Genomic DNA, 23,589 nt, shown 5'->3' with positions numbered 1-23,589 from the left:
GTTAAGGAGAGCTTTTGGCCTGTGAATGATCACTCGGTATAATGTTAGCTCTTGTTTTATTATTTGCTACTTGAAGGACCTGGAGTAAGTCCACCGTTTCCTGCTCCACCATTTCCTCACTTGTAAAGCAGAGTATGAACACAGTGCCAAACGTCCTCCTGCTCCAGGATGGAGTGATGGGAGTTGCTAAGGAGTCCAGCACTCCTGACCTTGAGGGATCTGGCAGCAAGACTTTGATGGAAAAGTTTCTGGTTGTTGTTAGGAGAATGACCAAGTAGGCAAAAAGTAAGTCTTCTGTTTTCATCTCTCACACAGGTATCTCAGGACTTAAGTAATAAAACCTGATGATACCTGAACAGTCTGAGGAAGACTGTTACAGATTAAACCTGACTTGGAGGTGTGCAAAGCATTCACAAGCAATGCTGGTGCATTCCTGCAGGATGAGAGAGGGAGACACTATTCTTTAAAGTACAGCTGCTTTTCAAGCCATTGGCTTATTGGATCTCCCAGAATCTCCTTCCCCAGAATGTCTCAGTTAACCATATTGACTCAGGACGATGGAGAAAAGAAATTCGCTCGGTTTCTTGGTATCTATCACTAAGGGTAATTTAATTCTGTCCCTTTATATGGGAAAAATATTAAAATCCACTTGAAAATATCTGGGCTGGATGCTTGAATTTGGAAGATACTCCCTTCACTTTACAAGCTGTTTGTGGGGCTCTGATTATCTATGCGCCAGGTATGTCTCTAAAGAATAACGTACATAGAGTGTGGACACCAGGCCATCAAGTGCTCACTGCATGCCCACACAGTGCTGGCCACTTCATGGATATCATCTTTTATTCATTCAATAACCCCCGCATGTATTGTCACTCAGTTTTGAGGATCAAAGACACAGAGCGTTCAGCGAGTTGCACACTATGACAGGTGACAGCACTGAGATTTGATCCAAGGTCTCTACAGTCCACAGTTCAAGCCATAAGCCTTCAACTTCTGAAGGTAAAGATGAACCTGCCCAACTTAAACACAGTGTTTGAACTTTACAAGACAGTTCTTTCCAGGGTTCCAGTTGGAGAGGAAAAAAATATCCATTTCTCAATAGAATTTGGTGTGGCTAAATTTATTCTAGTAAAGAATGCTAAAACTGGGGGAGTAAACCCTTTCAGAATACTCTGCCAGTGTTATATCATCACCATGTCATTTGAACACTTTTTCTGTAAAAAAAAGTCTATCAGTTCTGGTAAAAGGGAAAGCAGGAACCAGCACCCCCAACACAGCGGCCCAGAGAGAGCAGTATTTCCTCCTTGGTACAGATATTCAAACATCTATCTAATAAGAAGGTAATTCTGTTAAACCCTTAGCCCCACAGAAGAGATCAACACTTACTTTCAGACTCTAGTCTGAACTTTTTAAAAATTGCTTCCACACCAATAAATAATGGCCACAGTGACATATCCCTGGTCTAGATACTAGGGCTAATCACCTTAAAATGTGCTAGAGATGTGGCTATCCAATTACACGATTTATTTAACAGCTAAACTAATTTATTTCAGGACAGGATGACTGAACCCAAGCTAATGTTCATGACTGGTGGAAAAAAAAAAAAACAACTTTCCTTTTAGTTAAGCATTTCACCAAAACTGTTATCCTACTACCATATTTATTGACATTGCCTCTTTCCTTTTCACTTCTGAATAGAAACTTTGCTAACTGACATTCTCTGAATGGCACCGGAGACAAAGGATAGCTAAATAACAACTCCAAAAGGCTGATGGCCCTCCTCACGTTGAGAAGGAGAAAACTCCCCACACACGCTGAACCCTCAACCCACGGGGAGATAAGAATGTTTTCAAAGGGAAGCAAAGAGTTGACGGAAAGTTCCAACAAAAAAGTGAGGAAGTGGTTTATTAGTCAGTATGCCAAGTGGAGGGGAGGTCCATGGGCCTCCTTTTCAAAAGAAGTGAGGCTGGACTCCGGCTCGCATGGGCCCCGCCTGGTGCCGCAGCACCTGCAAAGGGCAAGGTCGCTCTGAATGCTCTCCAGCGCTGCTCAGAGGCTCCCAACAGAAGCAAAAGCAAAGTGAAACCCCAAGCCCATAGCAATCACAGCACTGCCTGTAAAGGAGGGTGAGATGTGCAGAAAATGTTTTATAATCAGAATTTTCTCTAGACAGAAGGCTTTTCAGAGGCCTCTGGGGAGATTTCTGAGGATTCTTAAACACCATTTCAAGCAAATGTTTGTTGAAGTGCATGCTCTTGTGACATCCTTCTGTTTCTTCACTGTGTAATTAGGAGAATTGCTGGGTACTTTTCCCCTCCTGCTATGCCTTCTGTCTCTTGTTGATCAAATTCCTGGTAGGAGCTTAGTTAATCAATGTCAGTGGCATTTTTGAAGAATACCCATTTCTTTGGGTTTTTCTCATGATGCTTGTTCCATATTTGAATACCCAAGAATAGGAATTTAAGATTAAGAGAGATTTAGAAGATGTTGCAGGCTGGTTTGGCAATACAGGATAAAGCACACAAACTCCCCCTGGAAAAACCATAAACCAGTCTTGAAAGCCCCATATTTATTTACAGGCGTCTTCTCAAAACCACACCTACAAGTGCAGTGACTCTCCTTCCTAATTAGTTGATCTGTATTCTGCTCACGCATCACCATGCTCAAAGAACTTTCCAATTTTCATCATCATTTACGAACCAGCCCTGACTCACCAAGATTTACCGAGCAATCAGCGGCAAAGTTAATTGGAATCCAGACTTTCTAACGCCTACAGAGAAAGCCATGCAGTGCTGAAAAGAGAAAATACAGCTAAGGAAGCAAGACCAGATTTCAGTATGGCATTTCTGCGCCAGAGAGGCAGGAAGGGAGAATAATTTACAAAGGGGTTAAATACGCATTCAGACAGTATTGTTTCTTTTCCTTTTGCCTTTTGGTTGGCTGGGTTAAGCAATACAGGGTCAGGAAGAGCCTGGAAACTTCTACAGATCCGACCTCTTGGGTCTTCTCACGGATCTGGAATATCCTGGCGTGGAGAAGAGTCATACTGGCTTTGTACCCAAACCCAGGAAAGACAACAGAGAGGGAAGGAATGAGGATGAAGCTTAGGGAGGGGCAACTAGATTTGAAGGAGGGGAGGACGGATGTTTTTGTTCATGTCCATATGCCTCAGAAGCCTGGACTTTTATCATTAACAGGGTGTTGCCTTCCCTTGTGACCTTATAATTATACAAGATAAATTATAGTCAAACCCGAGCGGTCTTGAAAGCCTTGTAAAGGAATTTAAGGAATTTGAAGTCTTTCGATGTTGTTCTGAAGGAGCAAGAGAGTAACATGATCCCCACTGTGTGACAGGAGTTCTGACGAAGGCCAGAAGGAACAGGAAGGAAGAGATGATGGATGTGAGAGAGAGGATTTGGGTGGAATTTACAGGACCCTGGAATGCCTGGAGGTAAGTGTGGGTGTTAGAAACGCCTTCAAGCACGATGGATGCAAAGACGTGTGGCCATTAAGGGAAATCGGTTATTAAGGGAAATAAGGCATGCTGAGGTAGAGATCAGTTATGTTTTTGACAGGATGAAATTGAGGAATTGTCCGGAACACAAGAAAGAAGTAGACAAAGCCCTGGGGAGAGGTTGGGACTGCCTGTCCCGCGGAGTTCCTGGCATATGGACCTGGGACCTCGGCAAGTAGACAGACAATGGCTCAAATGAAGGGAGGAAGCAGGATTGTCGAGGGAAATGAGGTAGAGAGAGGTGGAAAGGACCAAGGACAGACCTGAGGAAGGGCCTGCACTGGGCGGGGTCAGGGCCGTGTAAAGACCGTAAGGGAGAACGAGGAGCTGCAGCATCAAGCCGTCAAGAGGAAAGGTAGTTTCAGGCAGGGGTGGATCAATAGTATCGATCATGTGGAAGGTAACTGATGACCTCGGTGACTCAGAGAGTAGGTTTAACCCAGGTTAGAGATGGAAATAAGTAAAGGGTTAAGATGTGAGGAGAGGCTGTGGAAACGGATGATGTAAATGTAGAACATTTTTGCAACAGGTTTGTCCCTGAAGAGGAGGATGGAGAAGGACGTAGCTGGATTCAGGAAAACGGGGAGTTAGCAGTAAGAAGGCACTGCGTAGGTGTGTAGACTGAAAGGAAGGAGCTGGTGGCGAGGTGAGGGACAGAAAATGTGAGCGAGATGTGCTTAAGTGGTGGGCCTGGTCCAGGAAGATTCTGAAAGCAGTGACATCAAGACAGGATTAGGGGAAGAAGGACAGGACACAGGCTCCAAGGAACACCTGAGACAGAGAGGAAGGAAGGTGAAGGTGCTTCTGTAAGATTTGAAGCTGGACTTGTGATTTATTTTCCTTATGTTTTAGTGTTTTAGTGGCAACGACAGCAAGAGTATTTTACTTAAAAAACTTGCTATTCTTAGAGGATTGTATTTAAGACAAATTAAAAAATTTTTTTAATCCTGCCTTCCAGTACATATTATTGTACCCTCTCCCTGCCCTGCACGACTAACCTGCCAAACTAGACAAAAGATCTACCTTTCTTCAGCTACAAAAATGATGCTTTTGGGGGGGGGGGGGGTAGTACAAAATAAACCAACCAACCAACCAAAAAATCAAAATGCATGTGATAAACCTAAATTTCTGAATTAGTAAATCAGCATTTATCATGATTCTGGATGACAACGACATGTTTGCTGAAATGAGTGTTAACATTCAAAAAGCCAATAATTTTAATAAAGAAAGAAGTGATGCTTGCATTGAGATTATATATAGGAAGCCGCCTCTTTACAGCCTTTATGACATTAATTCAATCGTCCATGAGCTAAAATTATGCCATGCACTGAAAGGATTGACAGAAAATGGTCCCTAAATTCCACAGAATTTACTGTCTCAAGGAGGAAAAATACAAACACATCTTTCCTAAATAAAATGTAGTTGACGCCCTTGTCGAGCTCTGTGAAAGGGGTGTGGGAACCCAGCTGGAAGCACCCATCGGGGGGCTTCAGAGAGAGGATGTGAGCTGCATCTCCAACATGACTTCAGCTTGACCGCTTCTCTGAAGAAAGAGGGGTACTGGATGGTGGGGGCAGTAGGAATGAGGGGGCAGGAAATGGGGCTGGGAAAAGACTTTGGGAAAGAATATGGATTGTATCTTGGCTGAGAATGGAACCAATACAAGAATCTGAATTGGGAAGGAGCCTAACCAGAAATCACTGCCATTTACTCAGCCAGTGGCTCATGTGACACCCACCTAAGCCCCATTCCCTCTTTTTCTAGGGAATTCCCAGAAGATGGAAGGCGGGACAGTGCTGTCTCATTCCTGCTTTTACAACTCTGAGAGATGAATTTTGAAGCCCTTTTATTTTTCAAATGTTGGATATTCACTTTTTATGACTCTTCCGAGACGAGTGAAATGTGTCCTTTATGCACATACTGCTTATGGGATGCTTTTATTTGGTCCATGTGTATGCAGCAGCTATTCTTAAAGCTTTAAATAAACTTAACGGCTGTGAGGCATCCTTAAGGAACTCAAAACATCACACGTGGGCACCATAGTCAGGTTAAGTAAGAATCTGCAACCTTAGAACCTATCTGTTGAACATCGATTTTTTAGGGGATGTGAACGAAAAATATTGCCAGTCATATCAGTAAACAAAGGATGCTGCGGCCATCAAGTCATCAGCTCCATCACTCCCCTGATGATGAGCAGAGGGAACTCAGGATGCAGACAAGCAGGCAGCCCCGCCTCTGCGGCCACTGCCAATGGTGCCCATTGAGGGAACTCAGGATGTGAAAGCACAGGATGCTGGCCCTAGGTAGCCAGGTGCATATCAAAGGAATGACTTTAATGAGCCCAGACCTTTGCACCTTCCCATACATAGAAAAGCACTAAATTCCTTAACTGAGATATCTGGTTTGCTTTAATTAACAATAACCTTTTGATTTCCGGCTACCTGATCTTTGTTGCAAAAACCCAAATATCCTGGCTTCTACATTGCCACTTTAGAACAGCTTCTTAGAGCGATCTGAGTCCTAAGAAAATCCACCGAATAAAACATAACTCTCAACTTTTAGGTTGTGCACTTTATTTCAGTCGACAGAGACATCGAGTTCAGTATGGGGAGGGTTAGAAAAAGGGGCTGTGCTGGTGACAAGTTCAGCTCTTCAGTATTTCTATTCAGATCTTAGGCTCACAATTGAAGCTCCCACAAAACCCTCACACCCACCGACTCAACTTTATTGGGGCGTAGTTTAGACACTCTCTTGGGGTTTCAATTTGCCACCTTCACCCAATGGGGCTTATCCGAGGATCCCTTCCAAGCACACAGTGCCTGGAGACAACTCTACTAAGTCAAGTTTTTCTCAACACTTTTAACTTCCAGGTGTTTTAGCACCTTGGTGACTAAAATTGTACTGGTTCTGCTCAGCCGGTCACATTTTATTAAGGATTTAGAACATCATTTTATTTACAGACACACACACACACAAAGTAGCTATAATTGTTTAAAAAATACATGTTTTAATGCCTTTGTTTGATTTAGGGCTACTTATTGAAAGAAAAAGCACGAGTTTTCCTTGGATATCTTTTTAAAAAGAGAGCTGGGTTTTGCAAATCATCTCTCCTAGACTCTTGTAAATTCTAAGTGTATGAGAGAGTGGAGCTGTGTTTTTTCAATGTGCTACAAGTACAGTAAATAGCACATGGGACTCCCACATATAACCCTTTTTATAGGCTTGGAACATAATTTTACATTTATCTTTGCTTTTATGACCACCACTGTTGGTCATGGTGACTACTTGATGCCTAGTCCTTATAAACCAGGCAACTCCTCCATCCTCATATTGTTGCTATGGGAAAAAATGAGAACCATGTTATAACAGCCCACATGATGATACACTTTGCAATTTTAGAGCACAAAGAAGTTCTGTGTTTATTATGTGGCCAGATTGTCAAGCCATCACTAATCAGAGATATACATCAACAAGAGTCACTAAAGATAGTCAAGATAAACAGAATTCCATGCAGGAGGACTGCCTTCAGAGTAAATAGGTTATTTGAGGAGCTCTATTAACCTAGCTGGATGATCAGATCAAATATTTTGCCTTGTTGAGGGGGAGGTTTCCTGGAAAAAGTGGACCCCAAGGCAGATTTTGCAGAGTTGTGAGTGATGTAATTTTATCTTTTTGGAATCTGATCTCCTAGTTCCAAGGCCACTCCCCAGATTGCTTGACCAGAAGGGTAATTCCCCAATCTGTTCCCACCAAGTCACATACATGAGGGAATACACATGGCAAGGCAGAAAAAGCACAGGCTTTGGGAGTTAAGAGTTCAAAGCCATATGGATTCAAATCCCATTCAGCTGATACTTAAGATATGGGTCTTTCCTTAATTTATCTGAGTCTAGTTTCCTCAACTATAAATGGGGATTGATAATATAACCTACCTCCTGGGCAGATTCCAAACAATGTATGTAAAGTGTCCAATGGGTACTCAAAAAATGCTAGCTAGTAGTATTACAGGCTAGTAGGCAGCAGAGCTCATGATAAAAAACTAGACTTAGAGATACTGATACTGGCTGTTATCTCTGCACATTACGATATTTTCCCAATATCATAGTTGCATGACTAACTTCTTACTTTTTTTCAGATTTTTGCTCAAATATTACCTTCTCAAGAAGGTCTACACTGGTCACCCACTCATTCTGTTTAACAGGACAACCTCTAGCCATTCCTCCCAATATTTTATGACCACCTAACATATGCAATATTTTTCTTATTTATTAGTTTTATTACTATTATTATCTGTTTTCTCAGTAGATTATAAACCCATCAAGGGCAGGAATTGTGTCTCTTTTGCCAGCTGATGCATTCCCAGCTCTTAGTGGATTCTTGAAACTTGCTGAATGAATTGAAAGAAGAACTTTGCTTAGGTTTTTTTGCACTGGAATGTTGGGTCAGTAGAAGAGGAGTGATGCTTCCTCACAATCCTTACAGATCAGCTTTAGTGTCAGGGCAAGACTGAGGGCATTACTAACTGGGCACCCAGAACCGATGAAAGGCATTTAACTGGCTCTAGTGCAGCAGTATGCCCAGCAGTATGACTGACAGAGGCTCTTCTGAGATAGGCTTAAGTATTCACAACACGCACCTTTGCCTAAAATTCTTCACACATTATGTGCCCATCAAGCGGCACAAGGGAAGGATGTTTGAGCTTTTCATGAACACAGTAGGAAACTCTTGCTAAATCAACATCACCATGAGTGTAATGTCGATCAAGTTCATAATGTTCAACAGAAACCTGTTTTTTGAAATTTGTGAACAGTTTCTACTTCTGCTAACTATTCATGCCTTGTTCAAGCAGATGTGTCAACATCTTACCAAAATATCAATCAAATGGCAATGACTGGAATTTTAATCAACCACAGAGCTCTCAAATAGAATGGAGATGCTTCCATAGAAAAAAAAAAAAGATGCTATAAAGTTGAGAATGCCCTTTAATCCTGACTGTTAAATCTTCAGCCTCCACCTTATCCTTCTGCAATTATAGTATAAAGTCCCCAGAGTAAAGACTATGGCAATGTCCTGTTCCCTGCACAGTGCCTGGCATCTCACAGGCACGTGAGAAATATGTGTTGAATGAATGAGTCAACCTAGTTAATTCAACACATATTCCAAAGACCCTTTACAAAACCCAACTGACACAGTTCAAGGACTAAAGATTTTGTTCAACAGGATGGATGAGACTTGGCAACAGTATATACAGAAAAAGATCAGAGAGGTTTTGTTTTTCTCAAGGCTGACATGAGATGAGGGCCAACTGTGCAATTCATCTGCTAAATAAGCTAATTCCATCTGAGCTCAAATTAACAATTAACAGAAGCAATGTGTCTGGAAGATAAGAAATAATGATTCCTCTGCATTTTCAATGGGTCAAAGTATGCCTGGAAGAGAGTTGTCCAGGCATGGGTGTGCATTTTAAGAAAAATTCGGACATGATGGTGGGTAGTCTGGGAACTAAGTCTCAGAGGGAACAGAAAGAATTGGGTACCATGAGAACATGACTAGAATAGCCAATTGGAGTAAGGAAAATAAGGAAAGCAGCACTGGATTACCCCCATCACCTTGGCAGACAGCCAGGCCACCCCCTCACATAGGAGAGAGCCCCACCAACCTCAGCAGACCCAGCAAGCTGACCATCCCAGATGTATGAGCAACACAGACTTGTTTTACAGCCCTGAGGTTTGGGGGTTATTTGTTACAAGGCTGAATTGCAACAATAGCTAACTGATACAAAGAGAAATAGTGGAAGCTCTATCATATATAAGAGGAAGCAAAAGAGTTCCATTTCCTTTGAAGATGAGAATGGAAGAGTTGATATAAATCCTTAGTGTCTCTCAAGAAGAAAACTTTGGCTCTTAGAAACAGAACTTTCTAAGGACTGGAGCCATCCATCTAATGAATAGGCTTTACTGAATTTGAGCTTGGAAACCAGCAAAGCCAACCACCTCATCACAGTTTCACCTGGATTGGGCTGCTGGATTGGGCTTGCCCTGGCTTAATGTCAGAGAGCTTGAGAACTCACTGAGGTCAGGGACTTTGTCTGCTTTGTTTTTTCATCCTTACACATTCAGATAATAGCCCAGAATTTAGTATATAGGAGGTATTCAGTAAGTATTTATTAAACCAAAAATGAATGGAATATAGCAAGTCTGCTCCCCAGTCCATGAATCCAAGAGGGTAAATTGTTGAAACTGGGTCTAAAAGCCACACAGATCTAACCAAATATTTAGAAAACATTTAGAGAAATATTTGGAAAAGCTATTTTCCAAGCTCCTGAGAAAAGGAACAGGAGTAATAAAGGACAGGCTGAGGGGAAGTAGAAGGACGATAATTTGAATATTTTATAGCACAAAACTCTAAAAAAATTCATGTTTTATCATTTTTATGAATTAGTGAGAAGTAGCCTAGCAGAATGAGAAATGAGGAACTAGGAAAAGGCACTGATTCCAAGAGAGCAAGAGCTGGTAAAGGCTTCAAGAGCAAGGTGATGGTATTTACATTGAGCCTTAAGCTCATAATTCCAGCCTTCTGGAACATTCTTCCTCTCAGGTGGATCCTGATGCAGGCTTAGCAGATGCCATGTTTTCAAGATCAGCATATGAGGATATGAGGGGTGAAGCACACAGATAGAAACCCCTGTCCCTTGGATAGGATAGTTCTTCTTTTTCTGGACTCTTCACATAGCTCACGAACACATGGGAAGTGCTTTCTCCAGCTTAATAGGGGTTGGCATACTTTTCATTAAAGGTGCATATTTTTGGCTTTGTAGGCCATATGTAGCCATAGATATTACATAAATGAATGGGCATAGCTGTATTCCAGTATAACTTTATTTATAGACACTGAAATTAGAATTTCACTTAATTTTCATGTGTTACAAAATATTATTATCCTTTAATTTTTTTTTTCCAACCATTTAAAGATGTAAAAACCATGTTTAGCTTGCAGGCCATGAGAAAAAGGCAGCAGGCTGGTTTGGGCCATAGTTTGCTGACCCTTGCTCCACATGAGCCCTCTAATTTCATCTCACATTTGTGTCCTCCTGCTACAGTGCTAGCCAAACAGACCGTCCCTGGAAGATTCTCAGTAGTTATCATTTTGATTGGATAAAAGCAACCTTTAATCTCAAGATACAGCTGCATAAAGAAAAGCGGACCTTAAGAGGGTTGCTTTGTCCCAAGTGACTCCTTCAGGAAATTTCAAGGATCAAGCACTGTTTTGCATGGGCTCTAATGAGCCTGGGAATAGAAGGTAGAGCTGTTATAGATATTCATGATTCAAAGTTCAACTAAACTCATGAATCCTACAGACACTGCTGGAGAGAGAAAAAACATATATTTCCCCCCACAGACCACCTGTATTCTTATCTAATCATCCAACTAACCTGACATGACTTCAAAAATTTGCTTCTCATCTTGAATGGTATCAATTTCCTCTCACAGAAATAGAAAGGCAGAAGAAACACTCAGAGTGTTTGGAATCAAAGAGTTAGTCTCATATGGAAAGACTTATAAAAAAGATTTTATATTCTAAACTGAGATGTTAGGAATAGACTTTTTTCTCAAAATAAATTATATGACTCTGTTTCATGGAAGCAAAAATGTTAATAATTAATCATGTTTTCCTTTTTACTGTGGCTGCCAGGAAACTCAAGAGTTGAGTTTGTACCCCAATTATAGAAATTAAATATTTATTCTTTGATTATATTGACATTTTCCATGGTCAAAGCTTTTATTTTTCCCCCTAATGATATCTTTATATTTCCTCAGGAACAGTATAAACCATGTTAGCAATGTATTCATATCAAGATAAGCCAAATGAAGCAATATACTCATATCAAGATAAGCCAAGTGAAGCATTTCTTTCAAATAACCTCTTTTTCAAGATAGTGTTCCACTTCCCCATATGTTTCTGTTCTTCATCTGGCTGTTAGTTTTTTGTTGCCATGACATTTAATATTTACACAAACAATAAAAAGCAAAGTAACAGTTCCTGCCCACTTCCTGTCAACTCCTAGTTAGAATTTCAGATCAAGTGGTGCGTGATTGATTCCAACTTGATGCAACCAGAGATGGTGAGATGAGAAGGCCTTGAGCCATTTACTGCAAGTCCTTTAGAAAGTTAAAGGCTCATTTTTTTAATGCTTAGGAGAGTAAAATGGGACAAGGGTATCAAATCATTTTTCCTTATTGAGTCAGTCTACAAGCATTAATTGAGCTCCTACTACATGTCAGACATACAATAAAAATTAACCAATTAGTTTCTATCAAATTGTGGTTTGATAAACAGTAAATAGATGTTTAAACAGCAGAGTGAAGAACAGAGGACATAAGTAATTAGAGCTGCATTGAGGATGTTGGGAATGAAGTCTGCCATCTTTAGCAATTTGGATACATGGTGAAGTTTCATTAACTTAGATAACATCACTTGAGATAAAGACAAATCAGATAAGAACTAGATTACACTGTAATATTTTACTAAATAAAATACTCTATTTGCAAATAAATAATGTGTTGATTTCAAAGAGATTCATACCTTACTCTTCAAGGAAATCTGGCCTCTCATGTGCTTAAAAGCCTCTATCTTACATGCTTAAAATAGTATCCTTCTTTTAAAAATGTACCATAACTTAGCTTTTTCACTAATCACTAAAGTACCTGTGTGAGCAGGGAGAAACTCACTCAGGCCATGGAATGTGGTAGTTAAGAGCCAGGCTTGGGCTTGAATCCCAGCTCTATCTTGCTAGCCTCCAGCTGGGTTACTTTGTCTAACTAGCTGGGTTACTTTGGCCAAATGTTTAATCTCTCTGTGCTTAGTTTCTTCATTTATAAAATGAGGGTACTAGTCTATCCTTCTTTGCATTGTTTTAGGAAGGAAAAGGGAAAAACTTAAGTGCTTAGGAATGTTGTTTAATAGAATGACTAAGCACAAGGGTATGGTGTCAGACTCCTGGATTCAAATTCCAGCTTGATTCCTCAATCACCTTGAGCACATACCTAACATCCCTGTGTCTCAATTTCCTCATCCATAAAACGAGGATACTAGTTGCATCTATCTTGCTGGGTTCCTAAGAAGAGCTTAGTGTAAAATGAGCACAATTAATGTTGACTTATTAATGTCAGTCATATTGTAGGTACTAAATAAGTGGAAGCTAATAATAACAGTATGAAAAAGATGTTTTACATCACTAATCATTAGGGAAATGCAAGCAAAACCACAATGAGCTATTACTTCATACCTGTTGGAATGGCTGTCATCAAAAAAAAAAAAAAAAAAACAACAAATAACAAGTGTTGGTGAGGATGAGGAGAAAAGGAAGCCTTTGTGTACTCTTGGTGGAATTGTAAATTGGTGCAGCCACTATGGAAAACAGTATGGAGGTTCCTCAAAAAAATGAAAATAGAACTACCATATGACCTAGTGATTTCACTTCTGGGTATTTAGCCAAAGAAAATGAAACACTAACTTGAAAAGATACATGCACCCCTATGTTTACTGCAGTGTTATTTACAATAACCAAGATATGAAAACAACCTAAGTGTCCAGCAGTGGATGAACGGATAAAGCAAATGTGCTATATTACTCGGCCATAAAAAGAATGAAATCTCACCATTTGTGACAACATGGATGGACCCTGAGGGCTTTATGCTAAGTGAAATAAGTCAGACAGAGAAAGACAAATACCATATGATTTCACTTAAATATGGATTTTTCTTTAAAAAAAGCTCACAGCTACAGAGAACAGATTGGCAGTTGCAAAGGCAGCGGGTAGGAGGAGGCAAAATGAGTGAAAGGGGTCAAAAGATTCAAACTTCCAGTTGTAAAATAAATCATGGGGATATAATGTACAACATGGTGACTATAGTTAATAATATAGAGTATTTGAAAAGTTGCTAAGAGAGTAGATATTCAAAGTTCTTATCACAAGAAAAAAAATTCTGTAACTACACGCGGTGATGGATGTTAACTAGACTTACTGTGGTGATCCTTTTGCAATATATACAAATATCAATCATTATGTTGTATACCTGAAACTAATATAATGTTGTATGTCAGTTATACCTCAACAATAACAACAAAAATAAAATAAGCCAAAAAAAAAACAAAAAAAACAAACCAGTATGGGACAAAATGGGAAGGGATAGGAACCATAAACTTTCACAGGTAGAAAAGTCTTAGGACTCATTCTGTTCTATCTTTCATCTGACGGATGGGAACATCAAGGACTAAAGCAATAGGAGGTCACTGTCCAAAGTCCTTCTGCTTTGGGGGCAGAGTCTGGACCACAACCCAGGTCTTTTGGCTTCTAGTCCAATGTTGTTGGCCTGAAACCACATGGCACACTTAGTCTTCCTGCCTCAGGAGTGATGAGACTGAAATGGAAATCTGTTTTTCATGTCTATTTTCCACATGGAAAAAAAACTGGCTGAGGATTGGGGGGTAGAGCAAAGCGAGAACAGCCACTGGCAAAGGGACAAAATTGAATATGATTCCTTGATATGCGGTATATCTGCAAGGCAGCAGGATTTAATTCTTGGTGAGACTGGCCAAGGGTTTATAGATTAAAAATATAACCACAAGAAATAAGAATGGCTTTGAGGAGTTATAGACTGATGATCAATTACACTTCCGGATAGGGCCAGTCGATAAAGTCATTAATCATATAAACAAAACAGCCTGGATTTTTAAATAAGACAAAATTTACTAAGAGACTGAAGAGGCTAATTTAGTAAGGTCTTGGATGGTAGAGGGTAAAGAAGTTCTTTTGGATGAGTTTCTCATTAACAGCTATTTTCAAAACGGAGCTCAGTGATGAAATGATCATTGCTAAGATACTCTAAAGGAAGAAACTATTTGGCGCATTTAGTTTAACGCTGTCATTTTACAGCGAGGAATTAGATACCGAGCAATGGGCTTGCTCAGAGTGACTTGGTTAGTTTAGTTTCAGGTCCCCATGGATGGGTTTATGTCTTAAAGTATAAGTAGAGATAAACAGAAGTATAACAAATCTACACAACTGCAGAAGTCTCCACCTCCACTCATTGGGAGCTTATGAGAGGACAGACAAGACACCACATTGATCCATATACTTTATTCCTCATGAATCTATGACTTAGGTACCCTCATCATGCCATTTCACAGGTGAGAAGGTAGAAGTGAAGGAAGAATGTGAGTGACATTAGCACTTGCATCAGCACCATTACCATCAAAACCTTTTTCTGAGCATGTATCAGTTACCAGGTACACATTCTAATTTTACATGCATCTGCTCATTTAATCCTTATAAGAGTCTTATGAGATCAATAATATAGTTAATCCTCATTTTACAGAGGAGAAAGCTGAAGCTTAGAAAAGGTTAAATAACTGGTCCAAGGTCATCTAGCTGGAAAGTGGTCCAACTAGGAGACAAATCTGGGTCTCTATAACATCTTTAAGTTAATATGATTGGTGGTTGCCAGAGGCAGGGGGTAGGGGTGGGTGAAATGAATGAAGGGGGCCAAAAGGTACACATTTCCAGCTATAAGACAAATAAGCCATGGGGATGTAATATACAGCATGGTGACTTTAGTTAACAACACTGTATTGCATATTTGAAAGTTGCTAAGAGAATATATCTTAAAAGTTCCCATCACAAGAAACAAATTTTGTAACCATGATGGGTGTTAACTAGACTTACTGTGGTGATCGTTTTGCAATGTGTACAAATATTGAATCATTTTGTTGTATAATTGTATAATGTTATATGTCAATTACCTCAAAATATTTAAAAAGAGTATTAGGAAGGAGAAAGTGCAAAGAAAAATCCATTTGCAAATCTTTGACTCTTCCAGCATTAAAGGCCCAAGCTGACAAGGCAGTATAAATACTATAGTGAAGACCTTAAGGAATTCCTGTAGAGGGGGAGGGGAAACTCTTGGCATTTCTGCAGCTAACAGAACACACCCTTGAATAAAGGAAGAATGGGGCTGACCCTGCAGAGCAATTTTAGCTCTGATTACACTAAAGCTCACTGCTATTTCAGTGCCACCATCTATCAAGGGGAAGCAACCCGTCCGCGGCCTGGAATGCCATGCTAAGTGGAACAGTAAATCAGGTCCAGAAACAGCACGCTCAAAGTGCCTGAGAGACTCAGGAGTAAAGAAACTGAATGAGCAGGGTTCAGAGTAAGCATGAAGAAAATACAAATAAAAATCAACATGTTGATTTCATCCCATGGACAGACAGGTGTAACAGAACAACATAAACCATGTCTCCCAGGGATTTTTTAATTAAAAAAAAAAAAAAGAGAGAGAGAGAGACGAGTGAGGGCTTTCTTCTACTCTACATAGCAGTCTTCTATGCAATGATAACACTATACCACGAATGTCTGCAAAGAAATCTATTGACAAAGTCTGGGAAATCTTGGTGAATGAATAAAAAGGTAAGCCAAGTAGGAATAACTTCTCATTTTTTTGTAAAGCATTCAGTCTGTTAACACTTCATATCGGCAAATTTAACTAACGTTAGCAGTTGGGCCATCTAAACTGTGGCCAGGAAAATCACAATACCAAGTAAGTACAAAATGAAACGGATAGTCTTGACTGAATGCATTATTTTGCCTTCCGACTGCTTAAGCACATAAGCTCTGCGTTTGCTTAACTTTTTAAAAAGTCAAACCTGTGATGTTTTAAGTTAACATTTTCTGGTCAACCGTAAGAGACTATCAGACACTCGTTCACTGATTGAAAAACCATTGAATAAAACACACGATAGCTCCAACAACCTTCAATTCAAGTTGCAACAATTTCTCTTCAGGAATAGAGGTGAGTAAAGGAGCCTTTGAACTAACCTGAGAGGCAAAGTCAAGCCTTTGTCAAGGTCAGTGTTAAGTTTAGAGCCAGATGACATGGTAGCTGTGCAATCCCTCTTGCTGTGATTTTCTCAGCTCTTTGTTTTCCAGTCTTGCTGATGACTGCCCCTCAGTTTCCGCAGTAACTCTCCCCTCATACTGACAAACAGGAAAAAGCCACTCAAGTTCTTTCTTACATAATGTTTTGTGTTTTTTTTTGTTTTGTTTTTTTTTTTTGGTGGGCGATCCAGAACTCAAAGAGCCTTGATGCTTTTTATCAATTCCACCAAACGTCAAGAGCAGGAAATAAAAATATTTTTCTCTTCCGACTCAAATACAATACCCCTTTGTGAAGTTGTTAAGAAGCTAGAAATAGCAAATCTGGGAAAAATTTCAGGTGCAAGATATGCATCAAAATATTTCATTTTGCTAAAAATAACCCCAAGTTGGTCTTAACATTCCAACTCACATCACCCTGCAGTGCAGGATGATGGACAAAACCTGTTTCACCCTCATATTGACAGTAACTCTGAGGTTATACACAGGAATAAAGTAGCCTGTCCTAGGATGCTTAAGTCCCTGTAGGCATTTGCCACTTCAGGGCAGTTGTTTTCAGGATGGAAGCAAGAGACAGAAGAGGGAAGAGAGACCAAGTCAAATTACTGCATCTTCATTACCTGGCGACCGGTGTTTAGGTCAAAGACCCAAGAGGTAACTTAGGGAAGTTGGGGAGTCCCACAAAGCTGAACCTGTGACAGCAAAATTTGTGGGGTCTTAATCAGCTGTCCCAGCACATAAAAACAAGGCTCCCTAGGAAGCACAGCCATCCTAAAGGCAGTAGGTCTCATCTAGTGTCCAGAGATGAACCTGGTGGCAATAGGAGATGTGTGTGGTCCAGGGTAGACTCCAATGTTCCAGCCCCACAGCAGAGCAGACACATGAGAAACTATGAAAAGAAAAGAAAGATGTGGCCGTAGGGAACAGGGTGATGCAGTGGAATAACTAGGTAAGCTCCTGGCCCCCAGAAGCTCCCGGGCTCCTCTCTCCTCTGTGGGCTCCTCCCTGCCACCCCAGCGTCTCCTGGCCCCAACTGCTTCCCTCAACAGCAGCAGAAAGTAGTTGACAGCTAAGTTTTCTTCAAGTCCTGCCAAGAAAAACACTGCAAGGTTAAGAACACAAAAGGGGCTTCTAATATCTTGCTACTGAGGTTCTTCATATATATATATATAAATAAATGTATATGTTTCAGTATATACATACACACAGAAGAAAATTCACTTTCAGTCAAAGGGTTCAAGAATGTTGACAATCTTTTAAGGAGTCACTATGTTCTTAAGCTCTTTCAACAGCTCTATTTGTTCTCAAAAGGATCATAGATGTATTTAATAGCTGTTTATCTTTCAGCTGGCCCATTGCAAACCAAAGCGTAACACAGAAAGCATCCAGCATAATCACAGGTTTGGAGCTGAGGAGGCTGGGGGGCAAGGATGGGGAGTCAGAATTATGGTAGCAAGAGTTCATCGTGCTGTTTGCTGTGGGAAAGCATGCCCACAGGTGAAAAGATTGAGTTGCAGATAAAAATGCAGAAGTAAACATCTGCAGAAGGACTGTTTCCATGGTAGTCTTGTTGACATGCCCCCTAAATCTGTCAACCACGAGGGGAAAAACCAAAAAACCAACTAAGATCTGTGAAGGGACGGAGGGAGGGAAAGAGTGAGCATTCACTTAAGATACAATAACATCTTTCCACCAAGTGATAAAAACCTATCACAGAGTAAAATACACACCACATGCTCTCTGTAAAAGTAGACACAGAAACACCTTTGTTTTTTTTATCAGAAACCTAGCCAAGTTGTCACAACCCCAGAGTATAACTCTGATCTGGGGCTCAGAGGTCTGCCAGGGGAGCTGAGACCAGGAGAGAAAAAGAAAATTGTGACAAGGTTCTTTCATATGTCATCCAGTTAATCGTGCTCATAATGCAGACAGATTTCAGTCTACTGGATAGTATGCTAGCCTTGATCCCTAGGCTCAAAGAAAAAGAAGAAAGTTTCAATTTGGGACAAAATGAACCTATGGTTTAATTGTCATATATATTAAATCTGGCTTGTTGGCTTGTTTGAGCAAATATGAAAAATCCAACTTCCTTAAGTACAAGTTCTTTTAGGGACAAAACACTAAGCAGTAGTTCAAAGATGTCTTAATACCATACTCAGACCAATTTCATACTTTATATTTAAAGCTATACACCTAGGTTAACATATTTCTATTAAAATGCATAGTATGTATGTTTATAGTAAAAACTAAGTACTTTTAGCTGAGTTAGACATTCTGTGCCTTGAAGGACACCAGGTTGTCTGAGGGACAAATTCCTTCCTCGTTGGGGAAGAAAGTGCTAGATCCACCAACACAATTGACCCCTGAATCTCTTAGACACAGTTCAATGTGTTATTCTCTCTCACACAAATCACAACCTCTGTGCAATTAGCCTTCTTTGAACCAACATGTTATTTATCAAAAAAGACAAGCCAGGTAATTATTTCTTGAAAGGCAACCAATCCCTTGACCATTACCTACAGTAATCAGTTTTGCCATCATCATAACAGATTAATTCTTTAGCAATAATGTGAAGAATATTCTATCATTTATTTAGTCCTTATTTTCAATGTGTTAAAGTCAATTCATCTAAATTCATAGTAAGTTTCTCTCTCTTACGGTTAATCCTGCACTGATTAAAGACTCTCCTCTAACTCTAAATAGATCAAGTTTGCTCACAGTATAACAGAATATAAGCTACCACATTCTATTATTATTAGATGGGATGGATTTCTGGATACAACTGAAATACTAATGTGGCAGTAAATCGTAAAAATACTTGTTTTATGGGAATGGAAGAAGAGAAAAACAGGGGAAATAGGTCAACTTCAGGAAATGGGTAGCATGGGCTATTTAAGAACAACAACAACAACAACAAAAAAAGGAGACAGAGAGAGAGAGAAAGACAAAGGGAGTCAGGAAACAAAAGGATGCTCAGTTGCCAGCCAATCAGATTTCTCTTTCTTTCTTTCTTTCTTTCTTTCTTTCTTTCTTTCTTTCTTTCTTTTTTGTTTTTTCCCACAAGTCTACTTAAATCTGTTTTTCTCTTAGGATATTTTTTATACGAGTTTTTACTGCTTAATTCACATATTTAGATGTTTGAATCTTCAATTACCTTGGTTGAATAGTCTGGGAGCAGAGACTTCCTACCATTAGAACATTCTCAGGAAAAAAACCCAGCTATACACACATACACACATATTTATACCTATAGAACAGAATATATATCTCCATATATATCCATATTCATTTATATCTAAGAGTTGTCTAAGCTTGTTCATATTCCTAAAAGCAAAATGCAGCAGCAACAGCCTGGATAAAATCAGTAAGTTGAGAGTCAAGGCTTGTTAATTGTTCTGGGAGTGAAACCCTGAAATAGAAATGAGGAAGATGAAATGAGATTCTATCAAAAAAGACTCCAGCAAAAGCAGGACTAGAGTGAAAACCCAGGATGTGTAATAAGAGAAGAGGAAACTTGATGCAGTCGGAATTCCACACTATCACAGAAAAGCCAAGAAGCAGCCAGCAAACACAGACCAGTTCCTGACCGCTGCTCCTACCACAATATGGCTGGGGCAGCTCTCGGAAGGGCAGGGAAACCTCAGTGACTTTTCAAGTTGTGTCCTTTATGGTATTTGCAGAGACCCAGCCAACAACAGCCAGGGGGTTGTTTACCAAAGTCATTCTCCAGCACCACCCACAGAAACGCTTATGGAAATCACTGCCAAAGCTTACATGGGAATCAAACAGAAGAACTGGATACAGCCATGTAAAACATGCCCCAGTCATTTTGTAAGCTCGGTTTCTTCTCAGATGGCTGTTGTGGAAGAAATGACTGCTTCCAGAAAACAGAGACCCCAGGAATTAATGAAGTCATCAGGATGAAAATAGAATAAAAAATCACTAATTATCTCATTCCACCATTTACACTGATGACACTAGGTCTGGACTATAAGACACCTGAATTTAAAACTGCCCCTCAAAACAGATACGGCAAAAGCGAGCGAATGGTGTAAGGGGCAGGTTTCAGATCACTGTTGTTCTCCAAAAGAAAAAAAGGATTCATCAAATTAAAGTAGCAGAACATTCTACAGACCAGCAAAACCAGATGGAGATCAGTAGTTCACACATATCCTTGTATTTAAGCTCCAGGTTCTGAAAAAGACCAAAGAGAAGCCCACCTTCCTGCCACGGCAGTACCAGAGGCTGAAAAGAGAGGATGACCTCAAAGAAATCCAGCCTTCTTCACTCTACACTCTCAAACCTGGGCGTGAGGACTCTTAGGGTCTAATGACTGTTACTTCCTATCATTATAAATACTTTTGTTCTCTTATTCTTTTACTCCTTACCTGTGCTCCTTTATGTTTCAGAGGTTGATTATCACATCATTGCTTTGGATTTCCCTCCAGTTTCATGGGTCAATCCAATGCCCATGCTATGTATCTTTCACTACCTTCATATGACTGTAGAGTTGACTTTGCACACTGCTCCCCCCCCCCCCTCCCTCTGCTTCCTCCCTCCTCACCCACTGCTGGGAGCTACGTGTGAAAGCACCATTCTCTTAGGTCTACTCAACATCCCTCCTCAACAGAGAGAAAGAAACACAGCAGCTGTGTTCACCGGGTCAGTAAATTCACAGTGCCCAACAGCGTCGACTCTGTGCATCCACTAAGGCAAAGACTACGACTGTTGGTTTCAACACTCAATAGCCAATGTTCACTTTAGTACTTGGACAGAGCAGGAACTCAATGACTATTTGTTGAGAGATTGGAAGTAATCTTTTTTTTTTCTCTAAATTTCATTTTATTCTTTTATTCTCAAATTATTTTCTCTACTGAAGAAAGGAAAGTTTGTAACTCACTGGAATCACGGTTTAAGGGAATTAATGAACTGAAAAGAAAAAGACAGGGTCAAAATATCAAAATTCATTCCAATAGCCAGTCCTTCTCTACCACCTCCTCCTGCCTTTTTTTCCCCCCTTTCCATATGTTGGATCATATTACAGGAAAAAGTCTAGATTCTTTACTTCTATGAACTACTTTACTCTTCATGAAAACCATGATGTAGTTACTATATTATTCCCATTTTGCAGACAAGGAAACAAAGAACAAAGGCCTGAAGTGATTGAGTAACTTGCCAAAGAGCACACAGCTAAGAAGTTGTGAATCCAGGAACTGAATTTAGGCCGTCTGACTCCAGAATGCCAGCTCCCAATGACCAAACTGCACTGCCTTTTGAAGGACAGGTGTTGAGAAGACTAACTGAGGGCTCTAAGGAGTGGTATCCGGGCCACTCATTCAGTAAAACACTTATTGAGTGCCTACTACATGCCATGTGCCGAAAATACCCCCAACACTCTTGAACACTGTTCATACGTAGTCAACATTCCTGTTGCTTTCCTAGTTGCCATTTGCGGTATCTCCCAGTCAGGGAGCATGTAGAATCTGTTAGACAAGGAAATTTGTTAAGAATTGGTTCTTTCCCCTTCTTAGAAGGTCTTTATACCTTCTGATTGAAAACAATCACCAGTCCTCTCAACATTACATGGGACTTTAACAAGAGCCAGTGGGAACATGTAGCAGCCTGGAATGGCATAGGCAGAAAGGGAAATGGAGAAATGCATAAAGTGGTGTTTCTGCTCTATTATTAGAATGAGTATATTGGCAACTTTTCTATGCTTTCCTTCACAAAGGCAAGCCACTCGGAGGATGCGTGCCCCTGCTTCCCACCTTGGAAAGGTCTTCCAGACAAGAAGAGTAGTGGTCACCCAATCACCTTCAGCACACCTGACACAAAAGGCAGGAGAGCCGAGTGGCATGTGTCCCCCCTGTCAGCCCCGCAGCCTGCTCCCCCAGGCAGCATTCCTGAATGCTCAGCCTCCGTGTGACTTGACGTTCACGGAGCTCAGCACCCAACAAGGCGCAGTGCGGAACAACCCCCTTCTCCTAAGGCCGCAGAGTCAGCCCCACTGGGAACAGCCCAAAGAGAAGTTGCAGGCTCCCGAGACATCTGGTCTATTCAGCACCGTGAAGGAAATAGCAGTCGTTCAGTGAGGGAATAAAAATGAGGAGTTGGCTGAATAAAGGTGATAAAAATAGATTTTTCCGACTCCGCGAAGATGAATCATTTTGCTGTGGGGATTCGCCAGGCTCTGTTTCAGCTTCGTTTTCAACCCAGCCTCATAAATTTGACTAAGGAAAATTTCCTTCTCCGAGATAACCAGTGCCATGAAGCGTTTAGCATTTGGACAGTTTTGATGGGATTTTATTCAAGAATTGTCCAGAAAGAGCCGCCATTCCTTCCCTAGCCTGAGGTAAATATTGACTCTGAAGGACAAGAGTGGGCTTAGGCTGGGATATGCAGCCCTTGACCTCAGACTCGCCTCCCTCCCCACCTCCCTCCTCTATTTCCTCCTCAGTTCTTTCCCTCCTTGTTTTAAGAAGTGGAGACGTTTAGGAAGCAAAGGGAGCAGTGGAAATGAGCAGGATGTGAGGGGGGCTCAGGTGAAACAGCACCCCACAGGTATGTCCTCACATTTTTCCCATGATGCTATGTGCTGTTGAGGAATAAACTTTTAAGATGTAGCAGAGTTGCCTCTAATTTACACAGTTCTTGAAAATCCCCTTTATTTTGACTGTGTCTATGTATCTTCCATGACACATCCCAAAAGAAAAGACAATGTTTTCTTTAGAAAAGGGAAAAAAAGATTTAATTAAAAGCAACAGGTGGTAAAAATAACAGAGGACAAGGTATTATTTTAGCCATACTCTAAGTGTAGAAAAAGGAACTTTTCAAAAAAAACAAGTGTTAAAATCTAAACAGCTTCCTTCCTTCACTCATGGACACCCATCATCATGTATTTTTTTTCATAATGCATTTTACTTACCACTACATGGCCTCATATTCCACATAAAACTCCAGTCTGCCCACACCTGGGGGGTGGGTGGGGCATCTCTCCTGCGTCCTCCCAACTGTCAGCCCCAACACAGCAGCTGAAGTGCCCTTACATTCCCTTTCCCAAAACAGTCCTCAGCACAGGAAACCCAGCTCTGCCCGGAGCAGGCTGCAGCAGCTGAAATGCTGATGCAGTGAAAGAGGACCA

The 23,589-nt window shown here is 40.6% G+C and overlaps 1 protein-coding gene and 1 long non-coding RNA gene across 18 annotated transcripts in view; both read right to left on the bottom strand.

Moving 5' to 3' along the window:
• The window catches only part of LOC116668657, a 28,362-nt gene extending 9,987 nt beyond the window's left edge, over positions 1 to 18,375 (bottom strand). Inside the window, exon 1 of the long non-coding RNA XR_004325893.1 lies at positions 16,392 to 18,375. This is a non-coding gene — a long non-coding RNA (uncharacterized LOC116668657). The remainder of the gene's footprint in view (positions 1 to 16,391) is intronic.
• LIMCH1 (LIM and calponin homology domains 1) overlaps positions 1 to 23,589 on the bottom strand; it is a 307,050-nt gene that overhangs the window by 121,690 nt on the left and 161,771 nt on the right. The window lies entirely within an intron of this gene.

This window comes from Camelus ferus, chromosome 2 (assembly GCF_009834535.1).
Source record: "Camelus ferus isolate YT-003-E chromosome 2, BCGSAC_Cfer_1.0, whole genome shotgun sequence".
In the NCBI taxonomy this organism is placed as follows: domain Eukaryota; kingdom Metazoa; phylum Chordata; class Mammalia; order Artiodactyla; family Camelidae; genus Camelus; species Camelus ferus.
Note: the sequence above shows the minus strand (reverse complement) of the source record. Positions and strands in the feature narration are given on the sequence as shown.